This window comes from Amblyomma americanum, chromosome 3 (genome assembly GCF_052857255.1).
Source record: "Amblyomma americanum isolate KBUSLIRL-KWMA chromosome 3, ASM5285725v1, whole genome shotgun sequence".
Lineage (NCBI taxonomy): Eukaryota > Metazoa > Arthropoda > Arachnida > Ixodida > Ixodidae > Amblyomma > Amblyomma americanum.
In genome coordinates this window covers 17,499,451-17,518,963 of record NC_135499.1, presented here as the reverse complement: position 1 = coordinate 17,518,963, position 19,513 = coordinate 17,499,451, and positions in this window count along the sequence as shown.

Here is a 19,513-nt window from a genome sequence, read left to right as displayed (position 1 = left end):
TGACGAGGTAGGGGTGCTATCTTCCGCAGCAAGCATGCAAGAAAACGTCGATGTTTGATAGTGAAATGCCAGATCGGGTCACAGCTTGATATCTGCAATAGCAGAAAACATTTCTTAGAAGGGTGCTCTGCCGGTGCCGGTGCCGCTGACAGTGTGGCAGCCGATGGAAGCTGGCCTTCATTTAGAGCACTGTTCGACTGGGCGTGTCCCCTGCCGTTCGTGACGGTGTAGCAATGCTATCTTCCGCAGCAAGCAGCGCACAAAAACGTCGATGTTCGGTAGTGAAATGCCAGATCTTGTCACAGCTTCATATCTGCAATAGCAGAAAACACTTCTTAGAACGGTGCTCTGCCGGTGCCGCTGACAGTTTGACAGCCGATGGAAGCTGGCCTTCATTTATAGCTCTGTCCGAAGGGGCGTGTCCGCTGCCGTTAGTAACGAGGTAGCGATTCTATATTCCGCAGCAAGCAGCGCACAAAAACGTCGATATTCGAAAGTGAAATGCTAGATCGGGTCACAGCTTCATATCTGCAATAGCAGAAAACATTTCTTAGAACGGTGCTCTGCCGGTGCCGGTGCCGCTGACAGTGTGGCAGCCGATGGAAGCTGGCCTTCATTTATAGCACTGTTCGATGAGGCGTGTCCACTGCCGTTCGTGACGCGGTAGCGATGCTATCTTCCGCAGCAAGCTGCGCACAAAAACGTCGATGTTCGATAGTGGAATGCCAAATCTGGTCACAGCTTCTTATCTGCAATAGCAGAAAACACTTCTTAGAACTGTGCTCTGCAGGTGCCGCTGACAGTGTGACAGCCGATGGAAGCTGGCCTTCATTTATAGCACTGTCCGAAGGGGCGCGTCCGCTGCCGTTAGTGACGAGGTATCGATGCCATCTGCCGCAGCAAACAGCGCACAAAAACGTCGATATTCGAAAGTGAAATGCTAGATCGGGTCACAGCTTCATATCTGCAATAGCAGAAAACATTTCTTAGAACGGTGCTCTGCCGGTGCCGGTGCCGCTGACAGTGTGGCAGCCGATGGAAGCTGGCCTTCATTTATAGCACTGTTCTACTGGGCGCGTCCGCAGCCGTTCGTGACAGTGTAGCAATGCTATCTTCCGCAGCAAGCAGCGCACAAAAACGTCGATGTTCGGTAGAGAAATGCCAGATCTGGTCACAGCTTCATATCTGCAATAGCAGAAAACGCTTATTAGAACGGTTCTCTGCCGGTGCCGGTGCTGCTGACAGTGTGGCAGCCGATGGAAGCTGGCCTTCATTTATTGCACTTTTCGATGGGGCGTGTCCGCTGCCGTTCGTGACGAGGTAGGGGTGCTATCTTCTGCAGCAAGCGCGCACGAAAACGTCGATGTTCGATAGTGAAATGCCAGATCGGGTCATAGCTTCATATCTGCAATAGCAGAAAACACTTCTTAGAACGGTGCGCTGCCGGTGCCGGTGCCGCTGACAGTGTGGCAGCCGATGGAAGCTGGCCTTCATTTATAGCACTGTTCGACTGGGCGTGTCCGCTGCCGCTCGTGACGGTGTAGCAATGCTATCATCCGCAGCAAGCAGCACACAAAAACATCGATGTTCGGTACAGATATGCCAAATCTGGTCACAGCTTCATATCTGCAATAGCAGAAAACACTTCTTAGAACGGTGCTCTGCCGGTGCCTGTGCCGCTGACAGTGTGGCAGCAGATGGAAGCTGGCCTTAATTTATTGCACTGTTCGATTGGGCGTGTCCGCTGCCGTTCGTGACGATGTAGCAATGCTACCTTCCGCAGCAAGCAGCGCACAAAAACGTCGATGTTCGGTATGGAAATGCCAGATCTGGTCACAGCTTCATATCTGCAATAGCAGGCAACATTTCTTAGAACGGTGCTCTGCCGGTGCCGCTGACAGTCTGACAACCGATGGAAGCTGGCCTTCATTTATAGCGCTGTCCGAAGGGGCGTGTCCGCTTCCGTTAGTGACGACGTATCGATGCTATCTGCCGCAGTAAGCAGCGCACGAAAGCCTCGATATTCGATAGTGAAACGCCAGATCGGGTCACACCTTCATATCTGCAATAGCAGAAAAGATTTCTTAGAACGGTGCTCTGCCGGTGCCGTTGCGCTTACAGCGTGACAGCCGATGGGAGCTGACCTTTTTATATAGCACTGTTTGATGGGGTGTGTCCGCTTCCGTTAGTGACGACGTATCGATGCTATCTGCCGCAGAAAGCAGCGCACAAAAGCCTCGATGTTCGATAGTGAAATTCCAGATCGGGTCACAGCTTCATATCTGCAATAGCAGAAAACACTTCTTAGAACGGTGCTCTGCCGGTGCCGCTGACAGTGTCGCAGCCGATGGAAGCTGGCCTTCATTTATTGCACTTTTCAATGGGGGCGTGTCCGCTGCCGTTCGTGACGAGGTAGGGGTGCTATCTTCTGCAGCAAGCGCGCACGAAAACGTCGATGTTCGATAGCGAAATGCCAGATCTGGTCACAGCTTTATATCTGCAATAGTAGAAAACACTTCTTAGAACGGTGCCCTTGCGGTGCCGCTGCCGCTGACAGTGTGGCAGCCGATTGAAGCTGGCCTTCATTTATTGCACTGTCCTAAGGGGCGCGTCCGCTGCCGTTCGTGACGAGGTATCGATGCCATCTGCCGCAGCAAGCAGCGCACAAAAGCCTCGATGTACGATAGTGAAATGCCAGATCGGGTCACAGCTTCATATCTGCAATAGCAGAAAACAACTCTTAGAACGGTGCTCTGCCGGTGGCGGTGCCGCTGACAGTGTGGCAGCCGATGGAAGCTGGCCTTCATTTATCGCACTGTTCGACTGGGCGTGTCCGATGCCGTTCGTGACGATGTAGCAATGCTATCTTCCGCAGCAAGCAGCGCATAAAAACATCGATGTTCAGTAGAGAAATGCCAGATCTGGTCCAGCTTCATATCTGCAATAGCAGAAAACACTTCTTAGAACGGTGCTCTGCCGGTGCCGGTGCCGCTGACAGGGTGGCAGCCGATGGAAGCTGGCCTTCATTTATAGCACTGTTCTACTGGGCGTGTCCGCTGCCGTTCGTGACAGTGTAGCAATGCTATCGTCCGCAGCAAGCAGCGCACAAAAACGTCGATGTTCGGTAGAGAAATGCCAGATCTGGTCACAGCTTCATATCTGCAATAGCAGAAAACACTTCTTAGAACGGTGCTCTGCCGGTGCCGGTGCCGCTGACAGTGTGGCAGCCGATGGAAGCTGGCCTTCATTTATTGCACTTTTCGATGGGGCGTGTCCGCTACCGTGCGTGACGAGGTAGGGGTGCTATCTTCTGCAGCAAGCGCGCACAAAAACGTCGATGTTCGATAGTGAAATGCCAGATCGGGTCATAGCTTCATATCTGCAATAGCAGAAAACACTTCTTAGAACGGTGCGCTGCCGGTGCCGGTGCGGCTGACAGTGTGACAGCCGATGGAAGCTGGCCTTCATTTATAGCACTGTTCGATGAAGCGTGTCCGCTGCCGTTCGTAACGAGGTAGCGATCCTATCTTCCGCAGCAAGCAGCGCACAAAAACGTCGATGTTCGATAGTTAAATGCCAGATCTAGTCACAGCTTCACATCTGCAATAGCAGAAAACACTTCTTAGAACGGTGCTCTGCCGCTGCCGCTGACAGTGTGACAGCCGATAGAAGCTGGCCTTCATTTATAGCACTGTACGAAGGGGCACCTCCGCTGCCTTTAGCGACGAGGTATCGATGCCGTCTGCCGCAGAAAGCAGCGCACAAAAGCCTCGATGTTCGATAGTGAAATGCCAGATCGGGTCACAGCTTCATATCTGCAATAGCAGAAAACATTTCTTAGAACGGTGCTCTGCCGGTGCCGGTGCCGCTGACAGTGTGGCAGCCGATGGAAGCTGGCCTTCATTTATAGCACTGTTAGACTGGGCGTGTCCGCTGCCGTTCGTGACGATGTAGCAATGCTATCTTCCGCAGCAAGCAGCGCACAAAAACGTCGATGTTCGGTACAGAAATGCCAAATCTGGTCACAGCTTCATATCTGCAATAGCAGAAAACACTTCTTAGAACGGTGCTCTGCCGGTGCCTGTGCCGCTGACAGTGTGGCAGCAGATGGAAGCTGGCCTTAATTTATTGCACTGTTCGATATGGCGCGTCCGCTGCCGTTCGTGACGATGTAGCAATACTATCTCCCGCAGCAAGAAGCGCACAAAAACGTCGATGTTCGGTGGAGAAATGCCAGATCTGGTCACAGCTTCATATCTGCAATAGTAGAAAACACTTCTTAGAACGGTACCCTTGCGGTGCCGCTGCCGCTGACAGTGTGGCAGCAGATGGAAGCTGGCCTTAATTTATTGCACTGTTCGATTGGGCGTGTCCGCTGCCGTTCGTGACGATGTAGCAATGCTATCTTCCGCAGCAAGCAGCGCACAAAAACGTCGATGTTCGGTATGGAAATGCCAGATCTGGTCACAGCTTCATATCTGCAATAAAAGGCAACATTTCTTAGAACGGTGCTCTGCCGGTGCCGCTGACAGTCTGACAACCGATGGAAGCTGGCCTTCATTTATAGCGCTGTCCGAAGGGGCGTGTCCGCTTCCGTTAGTGACGACGTATCGATGCTATCTGCCGCAGTAAGCAGCGCACGAAAGCCTCGATATTCGATAGTGAAACGCCAGATCGGGTCACACCTTCATATCTGCAATAGCAGAAAAGATTTCTTAGAACGGTGCTCTGCCGGTGCCGTTGCGCTTACAGCGTGACAGCCGATGGGAGCTGGCCTTTTTATATAGCACTGTTTGATGGGGCGTGTCCGCTTCCGTTAGTGACGACGTATCGATGCTATCTGCCGCAGAAAGCAGCGCACAAAAGCCTCGATGTTCGATAGTGAAATGCCAGATCGGGTCACAGCTTCATATCTGCAATAGCAGAAAACACTTCTTAGAACGGTGCTCTGCCGGTGCCTGTGCCGCTGACAGTGTGGCAGCAGATGGAAGCTGGCCTTAATTTATTGCACTGTTCGATGGGGCGTGTCCGCTGCCGTTTGTGACGATGTAGCAATGCTATCTTCCGCAGCAAGCAGCGCACAAAAACGTCGATGTTCGGTATGGAAATGCCAGCTCTGGTCACAGCTTCATATCTGCAATAGCAGGCAACATTTCTTAGAACGGTGCTCTGCCGGTGCCGCTGACAGTGTGACAACCGATGGAAGCTGGCCTTCATTTATAGCGCTGTCCGAAGGGGCGTGTCCGCTTCCGTTAGTGACGACGTATCGATGCTATCTGCCGCAGCAAGCAGCGCACGAAAGCCTCGATATTCGATAGTGAAACGCCAGATCGGGTCACACCTTCATATCTGCAATAGCAGAAAAGATTTCTTAGAACGGTGCTCTGCCAGTGCCGTTGCGCTTACAGCGTGACAGCCGATGGGAGCTGGCCTTTTTATATAGCACTGTTTGATGGGGCGTGTCCGCTTCCGTTAGTGACGACGTATCGATGCTATCTGCCGCAGAAAGCAGCGCACAAAAGCCTCGATGTTCGATAGTGAAATGCCAGATCGGGTCACAGCTTCATATCTGCAATAGCAGAAAACGCTTATTAGAACGGTGCTCTGCCGGTGCCGGTGCCGCTGACAGTGTCGCAGCCGATGGAAGCTGGCCTTCATTTATTGCACTTTTCGATGGGGCGTGTCCGCTGCCGTTCGTGACGAGGTAGGGGTGCTATCTTCTGCAGCAAGCGCGCACGAAAACGTCGATGTTCGATAGTGAAATGCTAGATCTGGTCACAGCTTTATATCTGCAATAGTAGAAAACACTTCATAGAACGGTGCCCTTGCGGTGCCGCTGCCGCTGACAGTGTGGCAGTCGATGGAAGCTGGCCTTCATTTATTGCACTCTTCGATGGGGCGTGTCCGCTGCCGTTCGTGACGATGTAGCGATGCCATCTTCCACAGCAAGCAGCGCACAAAAACGTCGATGTTCGGTACAGAAATGCCAGATCTGGTCACAGCTTCATATCTGCAATAGCAGAAAACACTTCTTAGAACGGTGCTCTGCCGGTGCCGCTGTCAGTGTGACAGCCGATGGAAGCTGGCCTTCATTTATAGCACTGTCCGAAGGGGCGCGTCCGCTGCCGTTCGTGACGAGGTATCGATGCCATCTGCCGCAGCAAGCAGCGCACAAAAGCCTCGATGTACGATAGTGAAATGCCAGATCGGGTCACAGCTTCATATCTCCAATAGCAGAAAACAACTCTTAGAACGGTGCTCTGCCGGTGGCGGTGCCGCTGACAGTGTGGCAGCCGATGGAAGCTGGCCTTCATTTATCGCACTGTTCGATTGGGCGTGTCCGCTGCCGTTCGTGACGATGTAGCAATGCTATCTTCCGCAGCAAGCAGCGCATAAAAACATCGATGTTCAGTAGAGAAATGCCAGATCTGCTCCAGCTTCATATCTGCAATAGCAGAAAACACTTCTTAGAACGGTGCTCTGCCGGTGCCGGTGCCGCTGACAGTGTGGCAGCCGATGGAAGCTGGCCTTCATTTATTGCACTTTTCGATGGGGCGTGTCCGCTGCCGTGCGTGACGAGGTAGGGGTGCTATCTTCTGCAGCAAGCGCGCACAAAAACGTCGATGTTCGATAGTGAAATGCCAGATCGGGTCATAGCTTCATATCTGCAATAGCAGAAAACACTTCTTAGAACGGTGCGCTGCCGGTGCCGGTGCGGCTGACAGTGTGACAGCCGATGGAAGCTGGCCTTCATTTATAGCACTGTTCGATGAAGCGTGTCCGCTGCCGTTCGTAACGAGGTAGCGATCCTATCTTCCGCAGCAAGCAGCGCACAAAAACGTCGATGTTCGATAGTTAAATGCCAGATCTAGTCACAGCTTCACATCTGCAATAGCAGAAAGCACTTCTTAGAACGGTGCTCTGCCGCTGCCGCTGACAGTGTGACAGCCGATAGAAGCTGGCCTTCATTTATAGCACTGTCCGAAGGGGCACCTCCGCTGCCTTTAGCGACGAGGTATCGATGCCGTCTGCCGCAGAAAGCAGCGCACAAAAGCCTCGATGTTCGATAGTGAAATGCCAGATCGGGACACAGCTTCATATCTGCAATAGCAGAAAACATTTCTTAGAACGGTGCTCTGCCGGTGCCGGTGCCGCTGACAGTGTGGCAGCCGATGGAAGCTGGCCTTCATTTATAGCACTGTTCGATGGGGCGCGTCCGCTGCCGTTCGTGACGATGTAGCAATGCTATCTTCCGCAGCAAGCAGCGCGCAAAAACGTCGATGTTCGGTGGAGAAATGCCAGATCTGGTCACAGCTTCATATCTGCAATAGTAGAAAACACTTCTTAGAACGGTACCCTTGCGGTGCCGCTGCCACTGACAGTGTGGCAGCCGATGGAAGCTGGCCTTCATTTATTGCACCCTTCGATGGAGCGTGTCCTCTGCCGTTCGTGACGATGTAGCAATGCTATCTTCCGCAGCAAGCAGCGCACAAGAACGTCGATGTTCGGCATGGAAATGCCAGATCTGGTCACAGCTTCATATCTGCAATAGCAGGCAACATTTCCTAGAACGGTGCTCTGCCGGTGCCGCTGACAGTGTGACAACCGATCGAAGCTGGCCTTCATTTATAGCGCTGTCCGAAGGGGCGTGTCCGCTTCCGTTAGTGACGACGTATCGATGCTATCTGCCGCAGCAAGCAGCGCACGAAAGCCTCGATATTCGATAGTGAAACGCCAGATCGGGTCACAGCTTCATATCTGCAATAGCAGAAAACACTTCTTAGAACGGTGCTCTGCCGGTGCCTGTGCCGCTGACAGTGTGGCAGCAGATGGAAGCTGGCCTTCGTTTATAGCACTGTTCGATGGGGCGTGTCCGCTGCCGTTAGTGACGAGGTATCGATGCCATCTGCCGCAGCAAACAGCGCACAAAAACGTCGATGTTCGATAGTGAAATGCTAGATCGGGTCACAGCTTCATATCTGCAATAGCAGAAAACATTTCTTAGAACGGTGCTCTGCCGGTGCCGGTGCCGCTGACAGTGTGGCAGCCGATGGAAGCTGGACTTCATTTATAGCACTGTTCTACTGGGCGTGTCCACTGCCGTTCGTGACAGTGTAGCAATGCTATCTTCCGCAGCAAGCAGCGCACAAAAACGTCGATGTTCGGTAGAGAAATGCCAGATCTGGTCACAGCTTCATATCTGCAATAGCAGAAAACACTTCTTAGAACGGTGCTCTGCCGGTGCCTGTGCCGCTGACAGTGTGGCAGCAGATGGAAGCTGGCCTTAATTTATTGCACTGTTCGATGGGGCGCGTCCGCTGCCGTTCGTGACGATGTAGCAATGCTATCTTCCGCAGCAAGCAGCGCGCAAAAACGTCGATGTTCGGTGGAGAAATGCCAGATCTGGTCACAGCTTCATATCTGCAATAGTAGAAAACACTTCTTAGAACGGTACCCTTGCGGTGCCGCTGCCGCTGACAGTGTGGCAGCCGATGGAAGCTGGCCTTCATTTATTGCTCCCTTCGATGGAGCGTGTCCGCTGCCGTTCGTGACGATGTAGCAATGCTATCTTCCGCAGCAAGCAGCGCACAAAAACGTCGATGTTCGGCATGGAAATGCCAGATCTGGTCACAGCTTCATATCTGCAATAGCAGGCAACATTTCCTAGAACGGTGCTCTGCCGGTGCCGCTGACAGTGTGACAACCGATGGAAGCTGGCCTTCATTTATAGCGCTGTCCGAAGGGGCGTGTCCGCTTCCGTTAGTGACGACGTATCGATGCTATCTGCCGCAGCAAGCAGCGCACGAAAGCCTCGATATTCGATAGTGAAACGCCAGATCGGGTCACAGCTTCATATCTGCAATAGCAGAAAACACTTCTTAGAACGGTGCTCTGCCGGTGCCTGTGCCGCTGACAGTGTGGCAGCAGATGGAAGCTGGCCTTCGTTTATAGCACTGTTCGATGGGGCGTGTCCGCTGCCGTTAGTGACGAGGTATCGATGCCATCTGCCGCAGCAAACAGCGCACAAAAACGTCGATGTTCGATAGTGAAATGCTAGATCGGGTCACAGCTTCATATCTGCAATAGCAGAAAACATTTCTTAGAACGGTGCTCTGCCGGTGCCGGTGCCGCTGACAGTGTGGGAGCCGATGGAAGCTGGCCTTCATTTATAGCACTGTTCTACTGGGCGTGTCCGCTGCCGTTAGTGACGAGGTATCGATGCCATCTGCCGCAGCAAACAGCGCACAAAAACGTCGATGTTCGGTACAGAAATGCCAAATCTGGTCACAGCTTCATATCTGCAATAGCAGAAAACATTTCTTAGAACGGTGCTCTGCCGGTGCCGGTGCTGCTGACAGTGTGACAGCCGATGGAAGCTGGCCTTCTTTTATAGCACTGTTCGATGAAGCGTGTCCGCTGCCGTTCGTAACGAGGTAGCGATCCTATCTTCCGCAGCAAGTAGCGCACAAAAACGTCGATGCTCTATAGTGAAATGCCAGATCTGTTCACAGCTTCACATCTGCAATAGCAGAAAACACTTCTTAGAACGGTGCTCTGCCGCTGCCGCTGACAGTGTGACAGCCGATGGAAGCTGGCCTTCATTTATAGCACTGTCCGAAGGGGCGCGTCCGCTGCCTTTAGCGACGAGGTATCGATGCCATCTGCCGCAGAAAGCAGCGCACAAAAGCCTCGATGTTCGATAGTGAAATGCCAGATCGGGTCACAGCTTCATATCTGCAATAGCAGAAAACATTTCTTAGAACGGTGCTCTGCCGGTGCCGGTGCCGCTGACAGTGTGGCAGCCGATGGAAGCTGGCCTTCATTTATTGCACTCTTCGATGGAGCGTGTCCGCTGCCGTTCGTGACGATGTAGCAATGCCATCTTCCGCAGCAAGCAGCGCACAAAAACGTCGATGTTCGGTATGGAAATGCCAGCTCTGGTAACAGCTTCATATCTGCAATAGCAGAAAAGATTTCTTAGAACTGTGCTCTGCCGGTGCCGTTGCGCTTACAGCGTGACAGCCGATGGGAGCTGGCCTTTTTATATAGCACTCTTCGATGGGGCGTGTCCGCTTCCGTTAGTGACGACGTATCGATGCTGTCTGCCGCAGCAAGCAGCGCACAAAAGCCTCGATATTCGATAGTGAAATACCAGATCGGGTCACAGCTTCATATCTGCAATTGCAGAAAACCCTTCTTAGAACAGTGCTCTGCCGGTGCCGCTGCCGCTGACAGTGCGGCAGCCGATAGAAGCTGACCTTCATTTATAGCACTCTTCGATGGGGCGTGTCCGCTGCCGTTCGTGACGTTGTAGCAATGCTAATCTTCCGTAGCAAGCAGCGCACAAAAACATCGATGTTCGGTAGGGAAATGCCAGATCTGGTCACAGCTTCATATCTGCAATAGCCGAAAACACTACTTAGAACGGTGCTCTGCCGGTGCCGCTGACAGTTTGACAGCCGATAGAAGCTGGCCTTCATTTAGAGCACTGTTCGATGGGACGTGTCCGCTGCCGTTCGTGACGAGGTAGGGGTGCTATCTTCCGCAGCAAGCACGCAAGAAAACGTCGATGTTCGATAGCGAAATGCCAGATAGGGTCACAGCTTGATATCTGCAATAGCAGAAAACATTTCTTAGAAGGGTGCTCTGCCGGTGCCGGTGCCGCTGACAGTGTGGCAGCCGATGGAAGCTGGCCTTCATTTATAGCACTGTTCGACTGGGCGTGTCCGCTGCCGTTCGTGACGGTGTAGCAATGCTATCTTCCGCAGCAAGCAGCGCACAAAAACGTCGATGTTCGATAGTGAAATGCCAGATCTGGTCACAGCTTCACATCTGCAATAGCAGAAAACACTTCTTAGAACGGCGCTCTGCCGCTGCAGCTGACAGTGTGACAGCCGATAGAAGCTGGCCTTCATTTATAGCACTGTCCGAAGGGGCGCGTCCGCTGCCTTTAGCGACGAGGTATCAATGCCATCTGCCACAGAAAGCAGCGCACAAAAGCCTCGATGTTCGATAGTGAAATGCCAGATCGGGTCATAGCTTCATATCTGCAATAACAGAAAACACTTCTTAGAACGGTGCGCTGCCGGTGCCGGTGCCGCTGACAGTGTGGCAGCCGATGGAAGCTGGCCTTCATTTATGGCACTGTTCTACTGTGCGTGTCCGTTGCCGTTCGTGACAGTGTAGCAATGCTATCTTCCGCAGCAAGCAGCGCACAAAAACGTCGATGTTCGGTAGAGAAATGCCAGATCTGGTCACAGCTTCATATCTGCAATAGCAGAAAACGCTTATTAGAACGGTGCTCTGCCGGTGCCGGTGCCGCTGACAGTGTGGCAGCCGATGGAAGCTGGCCTTCATTTATAGCACTGTTCTACTGTGCGTGTCCGCTGCCGTTCGTGACAGTGTAGCAATGCTATCTTCCGCAGCAAGCAGCGCACAAAAACGTCGATGTTCGGTAGAGAAATGCCAGATCTGGTCACAGCTTCATATCTGCAATAGCACAAAACGCTTATTAGAACGGTGCTCTGCCGGTGCCGGTGCCGCTGACAGTGTGGCAGCCGATGGAAGCTGGCCTTCATTTATTGCACTTTTCGATGGGGCGTGTCCGCTGCCGTTCGTGACGAGGTAGGGGTGCTATCTTCTGCAGCAAGCGCGCACGAAAACGTCGATGTTCGATAGTGAAATGCCAGATCGGGTCATAGCTTCATATCTGCAATAGCAGAAAACACTTCTTAGAACGGTGCTCTGCCGGTGCCGGTGCCGCTGACAGTGTGGCAGCAGATGGAAGCTGGCCTTAATTTATTGCACTGTTCTACTGTGCGTGTCCGCTGCCGTTCGTGACAGTGTAGCAATGCTATCTTCCGCAGCAAGCAGCGCACAAAAACGTCGATGTTCGGTAGAGAAATGCCAGATCTGGTCACAGCTTCATATCTGCAATAGCAGAAAACGCTTATTAGAATGGTGCTCTGCCGGTGCCGGTGCCGCTGACAGTGTGGCAGCCGATGGAAGCTGGCCTTCATTTATTGCACTTTTCGATGGGGCGTGTCCTCTGCCGTTCGTGACGAGGTAGGGGTGCTATCTTCTGCAGCAAGCGCGCACGAAAACGTCGATGTTCGATAGTGAAATGCCAGATCGGGTCACAGCTTCATATCTGCAATAGCAGGCAACATTTCTTAGAACTGTGCTCTGCCGGTGCCGCTGACAGTCTGACAACCGATGGAAGCTGGCCTTCATTTATAGCGCTGTCCGAAGGGGCGTGTCCGCTTCCGTTAGTGACGACGTATCGATGCTATCTGCCGCAGCAAGCAGCGCACGAAAGCCTCGATATTCGATAGTGAAACGCCAGATCGGGTCACACCTTCATATCTGCAATAGCAGAAAAGATTTCTTAGAACGGTGCTCTGCCGGTGCCGTTGCGCTTACAGCGTGACAGCCGATGGGAGCTTGCCTTTTTATATAGCACTATTTGATGGGGCGTGTCCGCTTCCGTTAGTGACGACGTATCGATGCTATCTGCCGCAGAAAGCAGCGCACAAAAGCCTCGATGTTCGATAGTGAAATGCCAGATCGGTTCACAGCTTCATATCTGCAATAGCAGAAAACACTTCGTAGAACGGTGCTCTGCCGGTGCCTGTGCCGCTGACAGTGTGGCAGCAGATGGAAGCTGGCCTTAATTTATTGCACTGTTCGATGGGGCGTGTCCGCTGCCGTTCGTGACGATGTAGCAATGCTATCTTCCGCAGCAAGCAACGCACAAAAACGTCGATGTTAAGTAGAGAATTGCCAGATCTGGTCACAGCTTCATATCTGCAATAGCAGGCAACATTTCTTAGAACGGTGCTCTGCCGGTGCCGCTGACAGTGTGACAACCGATGGAAGCTGGCCTTCATTTATAGCGCTGTCCGAAGGAGCGTGTCCGCTTCCGTTAGTGACGACGTATCGATGCCATCTGCCGCAGCAAGCAGCGCACAAAAGCCTCGATGTACGATAGTGAAATGCCAGATCGGGTCACAGCTTCATATCTGCAATAGCAGAAAACAACTCTTAGAACGGTGCTCTGCCTGTGGCGGTGCCGCTGACAGTGTGGCAGCCGATGGAAGCCGGCCTTCATTTATCGCACTGTTCGATTGGGCGTGTCCGCTGCCGTTCGTGACGATGTAGCAATGCTATCTTCCGCAGCAAGCAGCGCATAAAAACATCGATGTTCAGTAGAGAAATGCGAGATCTGGTCCAGCTTCATATCTGCAATAGCAGAAAACACTTCTTAGAACGGTGCTCTGCCGGTGCCGGTGCCGCTGACAGTGTGGCAGCCGATGGAAGCTGGCCTTCATTTATAGCACTGTTCTACTGGGCGTGTCCGCTGCCGTTCGTGACAGTGTAGCAATGCTATCGTCCGCAGCAAGCAGCGCACAAAAACGTCGATGTTCGGTAGAGAAATGCCAGATCTGGTCACAGCTTCATATCTGCAATAGCAGAAAACGCTTATTAGAACGGTGCTCTGCCGGTGCCGGTGCCGCTGACAGTGTGGCAGCCGATGGAAGCTGGCCTTCATTTATTGCACTTTTCGATGGGGCGTGTCCGCTGCCGTGCGTGACGAGGTAGGGGTGCTATCTTCTGCAGCAAGCGCGCACAAAAACGTCGATGTTCGATAGTGAAATGCCAGATCGGGTCATAGCTTCATATCTGCAATAGCAGAAAACACTTCTTAGAACGGTGCGCTGCCGGTGCCGGTGCGGCTGACAGTGTGACGGCCGATGGAAGCTGGCCTTCATTTATAGCACTGTGCGATGAAGCGTGTCCGCTGCCGTTCGTAACGAGGTAGCGATCCTATTTTCCGCAGCAAGCAGCGCACAAAAACGTCGATGTTCGATAGTTAAATGCCAGATCTAGTCACAGCTTCACATCTGCAATAGCAGAAAACACTTCTTAGAACGGTGCTCTGCCGCTGCCGCTGACAGTGTGACAGCCGATAGAAGCTGGCCTTCATTTATAGCACTGTCCGAAGGGGCACCTCCGCTGCCTTTAGCGACGAGGTATCGATGCCGTCTGCCGCAGAAAGCAGCGCACAAAAGCCTCGATGTTCGATAGTGAAATGCCAGATCGGGTCACAGCTTCATATCTGCAATAGCAGAAAACATTTCTTAGAACGGTGCTCTGCCGGTTCCGGTGCCGCTGACAGTGTGGCAGCAGATGGAAGCTGGCCTTAATTTATTGCACTGTTCGATGGGGCGCGTCCGCTGCCGTCGTGACGATGTAGCAATGCTATCTTCCGCAGCAAGCAGCGCACAAAAACGTCGACGTTCGGTGGAGAAATGCCAGATCTGGTCACAGCTTCATATCTGCAATAGTAGAAAACACTTCTTAGAAGGGTACCCTTGCGGTGCCGCTGCCGCTGACAGTGTGGCAGCCGATGGAAGCTGGCCTTCATTTATTGCACTGTCCGAAGGGGCACCTCCGCTGCCTTTAGCGACGAGGTATCGATGCCGTCTGCCGCAGAAAGCAGCGCACAAAAGCCTCGATGTTCGATAGTGAAATGCCAGATCGGGTCACAGCTTCATATCTGCAATAGCAGAAAACATTTCTTAGAGCGGTGCGCTGCCGGTGCCGGTGCGGCTGACAGTGTGACGGCCGATGGAAGCTGGCCTTCATTTATAGCACTGTTCGATGAAGCGTGTCCGCTGCCGTTCGTGACGATGTAGCAATGCTATCTTCCGCAGCAAGCAGCGCACAAAAACGTCGATGTTCGGCATGGAAATGCCAGATCTGGTCACAGCTTCATATCTGCAATAGCAGGCAACATTTCCTAGAACGGTGCTCTGCCGGTGCCGCTGACAGTGTGACAACCGATGGAAGCTGGCCTTCATTTATAGCGCTGTCCGAAGGGGCATGTCCGCTTCCGTTAGTGACGACGTATCGATGCTATCTGCCGCAGCAAGCAGCGCACGAAAGCCTCGATATTCGATAGTGAAACGCCAGATCGAGTCACACCTTCATATCTGCAATAGCAGAAAATATTTCTTAGAACGGTGCTCTGCCGGTGCCGTTGCGCTTACAGCGTGACTGCCGATGGGAGCTGGCTTTTTTATATAGCACTGTTTGATGGGGCGTGTCCGCTTCCGTTAGTGACGACGTATCGATGCTATCTGCCGCAGAAAGCAGCGCACAAAAGCCTCGATGTTCGATAGTGAAATGGCAGATCGAGTCACAGCTTCATATCTGCAATAGCAAAAAACACTTCTTAGAACGGTGCTCTGCCGGTGCCTGTGCCGCTGACAGTGTGGCAGCAGATGGAAGCTGGCCTTCGTTTATAGCACTGTTCGATGGGGCGTGTCCGCTGCCGTTATTGACGAGGTAGCGATGCTATCTTCCGCAGCAAGCAGCGCACAAAAACGTCGATATTCGATAGTGAAATGCCATATCTGGTCACAGCTTCATATCTGCAATAGCAGAAAACACTTCCTCAAACGGTGCTCTGCCGGTGCTGGTGCCGCTGTCAGTGTGACAGCCGATGGGAGCTGGCCTTCCTATATAGCACTGTTCGATGGGGCGTGTCCGCTGCCGTTCGTGACGAGGTAGCGATGCCATCTGCCGCAGCAAGCAGCGCACAAAAGCCTCGATGTACGATAGTGAAATGCCAGATCGGGTCACAGCTTCATATCTGCAATAGCAGAAAACACTTCTTAGAACGGTGCTCTGCCGGTGCCTGTGCCGCTGACAGTGTGGCAGCAGATGGAAGCTGGTCTTCGTTTATAGCACTGTTCGATGGGGCGTGTCCGCTGCCGTTTGTGACGAGGTATCGATGCCATCTGCCGCAGCAAACAGCGCACAAAAACGTCGATGTTCGATAGTGAAATGCTAGATCGGGTCACAGCTTCATATCTGCAATAGCAGAAAACATTTCTTAGAACGGTGCTCTGCCGGTGCCGGTGCCGCTGACAGTGTGGCAGGCGATGGAAGCTGGCCTTCATTTATAGCACTGTTCTACTGGGCGTGTCCGTTGCCGTTCGTGACAGTGTAGCAATGCTATCTTCCGCAGCAAGCAGCGCACAAAAACGTCGATGTTCGGTAGAGAAATGCCAGATCTGGTCACAGCTTCATATCTGCAATAGCAGAAAACGCTTATTAGAACGGTGCTCTGCCGGTGCCGGTGCCGCTGACAGTGTGGCAGCCGATGGAAGCTGGCCTTCATTTATTGCACTTTTCGATGGGGCGTGTCCGCTGCCGTTCGTGACGAGGTAGGGGTGCTATCATCTGCAGCAAGCGCGCACGAAAACGTCGATGTTCGATAGTGAAATGCCAGATCAGGTCATAGCTTCATATCTGCAAAAGCAGAAAACACTTCTTAGAACGGTGCGCTGCCGGTGCCGGTGCGGCTGACAGTGTGACAGCCGATGGAAGCTGGCCTTCTTTTATAGCACTGTTCGATGAAGCGTGTCCGCTGCCGTTCGTAACGAGGTAGCGATCCTATCTTCCGCAGCAAGCAGCGCAAAAAACGTCGATGTTCGATAGTGAAATGCCAGATCTGGTCACAGCTTCACATCTGCAATAGCAGAAAACACTTCTTAGAACGGTGCTCTGCCGCTGCCGCTGACAGTGTGACAGCCGATGGAAGCTGGCCTTCATTTATAGCACTGTCCGAAGGGGCGCGTCCGCTGCCTTTAGCGACGAGGTATCGATGCCATCTGCCGCAGAAAGCAGCGCACAAAAGCCTCGATGTTCGATAGTGAAATGCCAGATCGGGTCACAGCTTCATATCTGCAATAGCAGAAAACATTTCTTAGAACGGTGCTCTGCCGGTGCCGGTGCCGCTGACAGTGTGGCAGCCGATGGAAGCTGGCCTTCATATATAGCACTGTTAGACGGGGCGTGTCCGCTGCCGTTCGTGACGGTGTAGCAATGCTATCTTCCGCAGCAAGCAGCGCACAAAAACGTCGATGTTCGTTAGAGAAATGCCAGATCTGGCCACAGCTTCATATCTGCAATAGTAGAAAACACTTCTTAGAACGGTGCCCTTGCGGTGCCGCTGCCGCTGACAGTGTGGCAGCCGATGGAAGCTGGCCTTTATTTATTGCACTCTTCGATGGAGCGTGTCCGCTGCCGTTCGTGACGATATAGCAGTGCCATCTTCCGCAGCAAGCAGCGCACAAAAACGTCGATGTTCGGTATGGAAATGCCAGCTCTGGTCACAGCTTCATATCTGCAATAGCAGGCAACATTTGTTAGAACGGTGCTCTGCCGGTGCCGCTGACAGTGTGACAACCGATGGAAGCTGGCCTTCACTTATAGCGCTGTCCGAACGGGCGTGTCCGCTTCCGTTAGTGACGAGATATCGATGCTACCTGCCGCAGCAAGCAGCGCACGAAAGCCTCGATATTCGATAGTGAAACTCCAGATCGGGTCACACCTTCATATCTGCAATAGCAGAAAAGATTTCTTAGAACTGTGCTCTGCCGGTGCCGTTGCGCTTACAGCGTGACAGCCGATGGGAGCTGGCCTTTTTATATAGCACTCTTCGATGGGGCGTGTCCGCTTCCGTTAGTGACGATGTATTGATGCTGTCTGCCGCAGCAAGCAGCGCACAAAAGCCTCGATATTCGATAGTGAAATACCAGATCGGGTCACAGCTTCATATCTGCAATAGCAGAAAACCCTTCTTAGAACAGTGCTCTGACGGTGCCGCTGCCGCTGACAATGCGGCAGCCGATTGAAGCTGACCTTCATTTATAGCACTCTTCGATGGGGCGTGTCCGCTGCCGTTCGTGACGTTGTAGCAATGCTAATCTTCCGCAGCAAGCAGCGCACAAAAACGTCGATGTTCGGTAGGGAAATGCCAGATATGGTCACAGCTTCATATCTGCAATAGCAGAAAACACTTTTTAGAACGGTGCTCTGACGGTGCCGGTGCCGCTGACAGTGTGACAGCCTATGGGAGCTGGCCTTCCTGTATAGCACTGTCCGATGGGGCGTGTCCGCCGCCGTTAGTGACGTGGTAGCGATGCTATCTTATGGAGCAAGCAGCGCACAAAAACGTCGATGTTCGATAGTGAAATGCCAGATCTGGTCACAGCTTCACATCTGCAATAGCAGAAAACACTTCTTAGAACGGTGCTCTGCCGCTGCCGCTGACAGTGTGACAGCCGATAGAAGCTGGCCTTCATTTATAGCACTGTCCGAAGGGGCGCGTCCGCTGCCTTTAGCGACGAGGTATCGATGCCATCTGCCACAGAAAGCAGCGCACAAAAGCCTGGATGTTCGATAGTGAAATGCCAGATCGGGTGATAGCTTCATATCTGCAATAGCAGAAAACACTTCTTAGAACGGTGCGCTGCCGGTGCCGGTGCCGCTGACAGTGTGGCAGCCGATGGAAGCTGGCCTTCATTTATAGCACTGTTCGACTGGGCGTGTCCGCTGCCGTTCGTGACGGTGCAGCATTGCTATCTTCCGCAGCAAGCAGCGCACAAAAACGTCGATGTTCTTTACAGAAATGCCAAATCTGGTCACAGCTTCATATCTGCAATAGCAGAAAACACTTCTTAGAACGGTGCTCTGCCGGTGCCTGTGCCGCTGACAGTGTGGCAGCAGATGGAAGCTGGCCTTAATTTATTGCACTGTTCGATGGGGCGTGTCCGCTGCCGTTCGTGACGATGTAGCAATGCTATCTTCCGCAGCAAGCAGCGCACAAAAACGTCGATGTTCGGTGGAGAATTGCCAGATCTGGTCACAGCTTCATATCTGCAATAGTAGAAAACACTTCTTAGAACGGTGCCCTTGTGGTCCCGCTGCCGCTGACAGTGTGGCAGCCGATGGAAGCTGGCCTTCATTTATTGCACTCTTCGATGGAGCGTGTCCGCTGCCGTTCGTGACTATGTAGCAATGCTATCTTCCGCATCAAGCAGCGCACAAGAACGTCGATGTTCGGTATGTAAATGCCAGCTCTGGTCACAGCTTCATATCTGCAATAGCAGGCAACATTTCTTAGAACGGTGCTCTGCCGGTGCCGCTGACAGTGTGACAACCGATGGAAGCTGGCCTTCATTTATAGCGCTGTCCGAAGGGGCGTGTCCGCTTCCGTTAGTGACGAGGTATCGATGCTATCTGCCGCAGCAAGCAGCGCACGAAAGCCTCGATATTCGATAGTGAAACTCCAGATCGGGTCACACCTTCATATCTGCAATAGCAGAAAAGATTTCTTAGAACTGTGCTCTGCCGGTGCCGTTGCGATTACAGCGTGACAGCCGATGGGAGCTGGCCTTTTTATATAGCACTCTTCGATGGGGCGTGTCCGCTTCCGTTAGTGACGACGTATCGATGCTGTCTGCCGCAGCAAGCAGCTCACAAAAGCCTCGATATTCGATAGTGAAATACCAGATCGGGTCACAGCTTCATATCTGCAATAGCAGAAAACCCTTCTTAGAACAGTGCTCTGCCGGTGCCGCTGCCGCTGACAGTGCGGCAGCCGATAGAAGCTGACCTTCATTTATAGCACTCTTCGATGGGGCGTGTCCGCTGCCGT